The sequence below is a fragment of the Humulus lupulus genome, chromosome 5 (assembly GCF_963169125.1).
Source record: "Humulus lupulus chromosome 5, drHumLupu1.1, whole genome shotgun sequence".
NCBI classification, from domain to species: domain Eukaryota; kingdom Viridiplantae; phylum Streptophyta; class Magnoliopsida; order Rosales; family Cannabaceae; genus Humulus; species Humulus lupulus.
Genome location: NC_084797.1, coordinates 226,826,431 through 226,835,593, shown reverse-complemented (window position 1 = coordinate 226,835,593; position 9,163 = coordinate 226,826,431). Strand labels below are relative to the sequence as shown.

The 9,163-nt window shown below is 28.8% G+C and overlaps 1 non-coding gene across 1 annotated transcript; it reads left to right on the top strand.

Annotated features, from left to right (window-relative positions):
* The first annotated feature begins 220 nt into the window (after positions 1-220).
* On the top strand, positions 221-327 carry LOC133780778 (small nucleolar RNA R71). The gene has a single exon (XR_009869597.1). It is a non-coding gene; the product is annotated as a small nucleolar RNA R71 (small nucleolar RNA).
* The last annotated feature ends 8,836 nt before the right edge of the window (positions 328-9,163 follow it).

Below are 9,163 nucleotides of genomic sequence, written 5' to 3'. Positions count from 1 at the left end.
AAGCATTGAGATGGCATCTAATTCAATCATCCCAACCACCTTCCCTGTATTTTTCCTCTCAGTAGGCCACTGGTAATTGTTCATGGCCATCTCCTCGAACAATATATAAAATTCATTAGCAATTTTTCTCATGAATGCACCTCCTGCTGTAGCATCTATTATGGTACGAGTAATACCATTCAACCCATTATAAAAGTTGTGGACCAACATCTACTTCTCTATACCATCATGCGGACACTTCCTTAACAACTCTTTGAATCTTTCTCATGCATCATACAACGATTCCCCTTCCGTCTGGTAGAAATTATTAATTTCCCCTCTCAACTTTGCAGCTTTTGCTGGAGGGAAAAACTTTGCAAGGAACTTTTGAGCGAGCTCCTCCCATGTGGTGATAGAGTTAGGTTGTAGGGAAATCAACCAACTCTTTGCGCGGTCCCTTAGGGAAATTGGAAGCAGCCTCAACCTTACTGCGTCATCGCTCATCCCATTCATCTTAAAAGTCGCACAAAGCTCCAAGAAATTAGTTATGTGCATGTTAGGGTCCTCTGTAGGAAAGCTTCCAAATTGAACAATGGATTGGAACATTTGCAGAATTGCTGGCTTAATCTCAAAATTATTCGCAGCAATTGTTGGAGGTTTGATGCAAGAATGCCCTCCCATGACAGTGGGAAGTACATAATCTCTTAAGTTCCTTGGTCCTTGTTCCACAGGAACCTCTGCTACATTTGGAATCTCATCAGCAGCTGCTGCCCTATAAACATTATTGGCAGCATTGTTCACTGCATTCCCTTGATTCTCAGCCATAGTACTCTCCAACCTCTTCTTCTTTATGTTCTGTTTGCAGGTTCTTTCTATCTCAAGATTAACTGGTATGATCTCAGATGTCTTTCCACGACGCATATACCAAAACTTCCTGAGATTAGAAAATTTAGACACAAACTAAGTTAAAAGATAAACAACCAAATTAGAGTAAAAATTAATTCAATTGATATAAATAATTTTCAGTCCCCAGTAACGGCGCCAAAAACTTGTTGTGAAAAATTGATAACGCAAGTATACGTATCGTTTCAAGTAATATAGTGCACAAGCACGAGTATCGTCCCACGAAGACTGAATTACTAAGTACCAATATTTAATTCATAATCTCTATTTGTTGACAAGAGAAAACTAAAACATAAACATAAAAACTACGAAATAAAAAAAATTAAAAACTATAAACTCTAAACTCTAAACAAATAAAAATGAAGATGATTAATTAATGGATAAAAATTAGGAAATTTAATCTCATCATCTTTCCACTCTCTATTTCCTTAATGCATTATTATCATAAGATTTTCTTCTAAATGAGATAGCAAGTTACAAAAGTATTCTATATTCGTGTTAAGATATATAAAATTCGACCTATGTGTGAATTTTGTATATTTCTATGATAAACTCAACATATAGGAAGCATTAGGCATAAGAAATTATAAGCTACATAAACTATATTGATACTTTCATTCAGTATTGAAATCTATGTCTATTCAATTATAGCATATTTGAATCTCACATTTTAGATTTTGAAACAAATTCATATATATATCATGTAATAAGTGGCCAATAAATCACAAGAATTAAACATAAATTGAAAAGATCTCAAATAAGAAGAACAAAACATAAAATTGCATTAATTCATAGAAGAGTTTCAAGAGACTTAATTAAAAATCCTAAAACTAGATTTAGTTCATATTCATACTATTCAAATCCATGAATCTAACCATCAACATAAACTAAAGATGAAAAGAAAATAAAGAAAAGATAAGGAAAAGAAAAACTCTAATTGATCCAATGTTTCTTCAAAAGTCTCGAGTCGTTTTCTCCTAGTCCCAATTCTGCATAATTAGAGTTTATTGCTAAAAAATGCATTAAAATACAAAATCATACGATCTCCCCAAATGAAATGGCCAAATTTCCCTTCGTTAAATAAATCTACAAAAATCCTCGCTTTCCAAACACCTGGCGCAGTCACAGCACTGTGTAGCGCAGTCGCGCTACTTGCTTCAAATCACCATTTTTACCAGATTTTCGTCTTTTTATCGATTTTGACCTCTTTTCGTTCCAAAGCATCCCGAGTCCTTCAAAACATAAAAACAATCAAAACAAGCGTAAAATGGAACAAAATAAACCTATTTGACTACAAAACTTCTTAAAAAGACACTGAAATTAGTCTAAAACTCGTTTATCAACTGCACGATGAGAGTGTTGCAAAAGGGCTTGTCAAAGTTTTTGTACTGCTCTTCGATGGCCTTAACCAAGTCTTTAACTTTTTTTATTATGCTCCACCGATCCACGCATTCCTACAGGAATCTTCATCATGATGAACATAATACTCAGACGGTTGGACCGCTCCCATTTGTTATGCAGCGCAATCTCATCATCAGTGTTGGTCTCCTTGATTGCGGTGGGTTCATCATTCATGATCGCGTAATCCATGTTCGCCCATCCTAAATGGAAGAGGCTCTCTCCTTCCATATTTTAAAATTGTCACCCCTAAGCTCAAGGACTTCGATTAAGATAGCAACAAAACTAGAGGCGGATTGAGAAACTATATGAATAAGATTACAAACTTAAGAATCTAATGAATTGAGGCTTGATGAAACCATGTTTTTACCAATGTACAAACATGCTGAATATGAAATCTAATCAAACAAAAATTGCATGTGGGCTAAATTTTTAATTTAATAAGGTTGAATGTACATTATGATAGATCGATCAAAAAATGGAAAACTTAAGGTTTGATATTTATATCCAAATAAATTGTATGATAAAACTATTAAATTAATTATTATAATTCATGTGGGTAGATTAAGAAAAATTAGCTTAATACAACATCCTAATTAATTATGTAAATATAATAAAATCCCTGCGGGGTAAAATCGTTATAACTATATAACCAATCACAATTTATGTCCGTTATGTGATCATAATCAGCTTAATATATAATTTTATATACTTAAAAATATTGCGCTACTCCCTAATTATTTAAAATTATATGGTTCACTAGACATTATGTTTTAGGCTCTACTTAATTCCTAAAAAATAATTATGCAGCAACATATTAGGCAATCACTAAGAGTGCTCCTAGTGGTTCGTCCGAAAATCATTAAAAATCGTTATAGATTGAACATTGTCTGAGTTTCATGCTTTCCCATGTTAACCACAAAAATTGTTTATGTATTACTCAGAACTTAATTATTCCATCTAAGTAACTATTCTAATTAATTAGAGAATATTTTATGAATCTTAATGTGCTAAATATTATTTAACTAATCTATATGTTAACTATAAGCTTAATATATCTAGCATAAATATGGAATATATCATGCATTTAAAACCATAAAACCATACATATAACATCTCAAAATTAATTGTACTAATAATAAATATTGCATGAATTAAAATAAATAAACATACAAATTAGTACAATAATCTACATTTATATATATGATGAAATTAAATGCAATAATTCCATAAATAGTTAAATGGCAGAATTAAATTAATGCTTAATAAGGCAATAAATTAATTACACAATATTTGGTAAATTAATAAATATTTGTACTAAAACTTTAATTGTAAAACATTAAATGTAATTACATACCCAAATTAGCACAATTATCATTATTGCATGCTCAAAGAAGATAAAATAAATCATTCAATAAATATATCAAATCAAAGTTTTGCACATTTTAATTAATTTCCAAATAACATATATAAAATACCAAAATTATATGCACAATTAAAAATTAAATTTATTGCCTAAAATAATGTATAAATTAAGAAAAAAAAATTCCAAAAGTATTTTACAAAACTTTAATTTTTCGGAATTTTTCTTAATTTAAAAAAAAAAAAAAAACTGCTCTTGGGATGTTGTTTCCCCTTTAGAACACCGTATGACCCGTCAAACGACGAGTCATTTTTTCTACAGCAGACACACGAATGACGTGTCGTTTGGTGTCGTCTCCTTCAGCCAACAGGGTTGTTTTGACCCGTTTTTCTACAAGCGGGTCACGCGACCTGGTTTCGAAACCCGGTCTGAAAATCGATTCCGACGTCCAAAATTGAGGATTTTTTGCCCAGATTGGTCTGAAACATGTGTCTAAAGGGATTCATGGCGTTTGTTTGCTTTAAAAAAATTATAAATGAATTATTAATATCAAAATACAATTTCGACCATTATCGTGTTGATGAAGATTTGTACGCTTTCAAGGTTTTCAAAACTCATTTTTTATGCATCAAAACATTAGAAAACATACATTAAAGAGTTTCTAATGGTATTTAGATTGAAAAATATTTTTGAATCAAAAAACCAAAACTTTGAGGCATTAAAAAAAATTATCACCCAAAACTCAAATTTTTTAACTGTATTTTCAAACCATATTTTCTACATTTTTATCACAAAAGGGCAGGGAATAATAAAAATAAATTATTCATATCAATTAATATGAAATAAAATTATAGTAGAAATAAAATACACAATAAAAAAAATTGAGTATTCAGACAATACCATATTTAGCATATACGAAATTTATAAATGTTTATATATATATATATATGTATATGTAGATATATATATATATATATCAAGGCAGAGATATATAATGTGGCTCTAATACTAAATGTGAGATTAATTTAATGTAGATGCATTAACAATCCTAATATGCGGAATAAATTGTATAGGATTATTACAAAAAATAAATGAGATCGATAAATTATACCTCTAGTAATTGATTTGATAACCTTGATCTAAAATCTTTAGATCTGCAAAAGAAAAGGAAAAGAGAATTAGAGAGGGTAATGGACTTACAAGCTATCACTAGCTATTAGAATGAGCAATGATGAGCTTGGGACCAAAACCTTGTATTTATATAGGTAAGACATTATATTAAGGTCTCTGTCACAATTAATGTCAGAATATTTGACATTCAATAAGATATTGAAAATTGGGTGACTTAATATTGACTAATTACCTTAAATGCTAACCATATTGAGAATATCTCTCAATTAATCTCAATATTGACTTTATTCATAATCAATTAGAACTAATAGTTTTTGGTAATTCTAATTAATATAATAATATATATTCTAACATAGTTTAGTATTATTAATTTAGGTTTGGATTTAGTTCTATACAATAATTATATATTTGAATTTTGAATCACTCCCAATCTTTCCATTAATTCAATTTTTTACCTAACAAAATGCATTTATAAATAGGGCAACTATATAATTCGGATATAACACTAATATGAATTTGGATTTTGTTTGGAAGATTGATTGGATTAATAATTTATTTAAAAAATTGATGATGAGTGTGCATAATAAGAACTAGGAAGTGATTATACAAAAACAATATCTTTCTTCTAATAACAAGAACTAAGAAGCATTATGATTTGTCATTTATAGATAATAAAATCTAAAGCCAACATCAACAAGATTGTGCAAAAACAACATCTCTCTTCTAATATATACATAACAAATAACCAAGAAGGTCCAAGAAGGTATTGTATGTTTAAAAGAAACTTCATTTATATTCAAAACTTTATACTATATTAGGTAGAAAAGAAATATGGAGGTAAAACTATGAGATATAGAAAATGTGAATGATTGTTGTTATTTTGAGTGTAAGAACCAAGACTAAAATATAAAGAAATATAAAGAGTACAAAAAAATAATAAAAATTATACTAATATATATATACACAAAATAGATAAATATATATTTTAATTATAGAGGAAACTAATATACATTTTTTTACATTTATAATATTAAAAAAAATATTGTACAAAAATATAGATAAAAGAAAAAAGTTAGGGGTCATGGCCACCCAGTCTCCTAGCTCTATCATAGATTTTCTTAAATTATTAGCAAATTAGTAAATTCGTCTTTGATTATGGTTGACATAACTTTTCAAAAGTATTTTTATTTATTATTTAGTCATAAAAGCTATTTTAGTGGCTTTTGATGACTGATTTGCATAAATATATATAATTTTTCTTCAAAGTTAAAGTCTGGAGTAAAATCGTTGCCAACCATGACTTTTTTAACAATTATTGGGTTTTTCAATTTATTTAATTAGCAATTAACTTCAAATTATAAAATTTATTAATCAAAATATACATATTTTAAATATATCTATTAATTAATAGCAGTTTAAGAATTATATTAAAAATTTGTGATAAATTCAAATGATAGATTATAAAAAACTTAACAATGTTGGAATTATTACAGCTATTCGTAAATGTAATAACTTAATGGTTAAGAAAAAAATTAAATCACAATAAATGCTATAGATCAAAAAAAGAAAAATGGTGTTTAGGTAAGCAATAAGAAAAGAAATACATATTGTTCCATACACAACTTTGGTGTTCTTTATAATGTTTATGTGAATTAGACTAAAACAATCATCATGTGTATAAGTATATAATTTGGATATTATATTAAAAAAAATATTTGTGTTTTTGAAATTTGTCTGAATCATTATGGTGGACAATTTTAGTCAAATTTTCTTAGATTTTGTTTATGATAATCTAACCTGAAAAGCCATCATTCATGCCCGAAGTTTCTCCAATTATTATAATTGTTTTGTGGTCAAATCACTCAAAAAGAAAATTCAGACACGAACCTTAATTATAATCCTCATGTTTCTCCCGTTATTATAATAATTTATAATTATTTCCCTTTTTTTCTGGGATTTTATAATTGTTTGTAAGGTCAATTCTAAAGAGAAAAAAACAAAGACTAATTTCAAACAATTTTGAAAACACAATGTTATGGTTTTTTTGTAATATTTTTTAAGAAAATATATAAGATTTTTTAGTTACTAGATGACCAATTAACGTTATTAACATAGTCTAATTACTCTTAATTATTAGTATTATGTCTATTTCATTATGCCTAGTTTGGTGCCTTCTCAGGCTACTTTTGTGCCTTTTCAAACTTGTTTTGTATCTCTCCAGGCTAGTTTTGTGCCTTCTTATGCCTATTTTATGCTATTATTTGTTAGTCTTGTACCTTCTTTGACTAATCTCATTTTTTTTAATTGTATTTCCATGAAGTTTTTCTATCTTTGTTGGTTTGATGACACATGTGCCTTATTGATATATCTCTTATGACGGAACGAAAATGGAATCAAATTATTGGCGCGGTATTTGTTTTAAGTAGTTAAGTAATCTTGGAAAATATAGATAAATTAATAAAAATAATATTAAACTCAAATGTATAAAATAATTTACTTTACTTTTAAAAAATATATGAGACCCACAAAAATTATTAATTTTATTCTCTAAAAATTTAAATCAAACATAAAAAGTATTTTAAATTCGCAATCTCACATTCACTTTATCCCATATCAAACACCCCTTAGTGTTTTATCGACATTTTCAAATCTCTTAGGGTATACTTTCCATCTTTCAAACAATAACAATTGTTGTTTTGATGGATATCCTGGCTCAAAGATTTGGCCTTTGGCATGTGTTTCTTCTGTTTTCTTTTCATTTGGTTTGTCTTTGAACAATAATTCAACTTATCAAAATAATTTCAATGATATTTTTTTTATTTAAAATTTTTTTTGTCTAATTTTTCGAAAATATTTAAATATATATGTTTTGGCTAGATAATAAATTTTATTAATCCAAGAATCCCCCATCCAAATTTATATTCTGAATAAAATTGCATACTATTCCCAACAACAAAAAAAAAATGCTATTAACATAGCCGTCCAATTTAAATAATAAAAATAGTTGTACTATATATTAATGGTAGAGTAGTCCATAATTGGATGTTGGTATTAATGGAACAATATTTATAAATTATTAAAGGACATATTAATTAATGTAGAGCCAAAATGACGGCTGTAAGGCATTCTAACTCTTGCTTAGTGCGTCTAGTTTTTCACGATCCATATTTGTAACTTATTAAAAACTGTATTTATTTGTCTTATTATTATTTTATTTATATGAAGAAAAAAAAACTTATGTTGGTCTGGAAAAATATAGAATAGACCATACTATACAGTACAGTCACCATGCATTAAGAATTATTATTATTTGCGAAGGACATTGTTTAGGTTTATATGCAAAGAAATTAAAATTGGTGACCATGAATCATGATTTTGTGTGTGTTTTTGGCTGAAGTATGAGCTTATAAGACAGGAGAGGTGGGGGTTGATGAGAAAAATAGATATAAAATTGAATTAAGGGTTAGCTTTGGAGTAACTAAGGGTATAATAATTAATAATACATTTTAAATTTTTGTTTAAAGGATCCTTCTAATAGTGCAATTTTAGGAGGAAAAAAAGTAATTGATAAAAATATGTATGCTTGAATCATGGACTTACTGAACATAACTTATAAATGAATAAATACTCACTAATTTACCCAATTAAGGCCAAGATTTTAACTTTTTTTTTTTATATATTTGGTTGTTTTTTTATAAATATTTTTTTTGTCGGTTTTTTTGAATTTTTTTTTATAGGGGTGAACATGAAGTCTAAAAACCTAAAAACTTGCAAAATCCGGCCGATGCAAACCCATAAAGCCTGAAAAATCGAAAACCCACACCTTTCAGGTGTAATCCTATCCAAAACCCGCATTTTTGGATTCAGGTTCGAGCTTGAAAATATAAAAAATTAGATTCGGGTTAAACCCGAAATCCGAATTATTTAAAAAAAATTATATATATATAAACTTACCTAACCCTAAACCATACCCTAATTCTTTCAACCACCTATTCTTTCTCTCTCAATCCATTTTTTCAATTTCTCTCTTCTCTCTACCCATCTCTCTCTCTCTCTCTCACGACCAGCCACACCACCCACCCCCTTACCTCTCTTGATCTCGCCACCACACCCCTGCAACCCCGACCTCCCTCTCTCAATCTCGCCTTACTCTTAGCAACCCGAACCCTTTCGCTCTCATTCTTGCAGCCTTCTCTCACATAGATGCACTACACACACACTTCTTACCCTCTCTTTCAATCTTGGAGCCATTGTCACAACCACTATCTCCCTTTTCCTCTCGAGTCTCAGCGGTCGGATGGAGCTTCTCATGCATAAGGTTTTGTCCTTGTACATCAAGTATTTGAGAAAATGCTTTTTGCACACAAGATTTTGGAATTGATTTTTCTT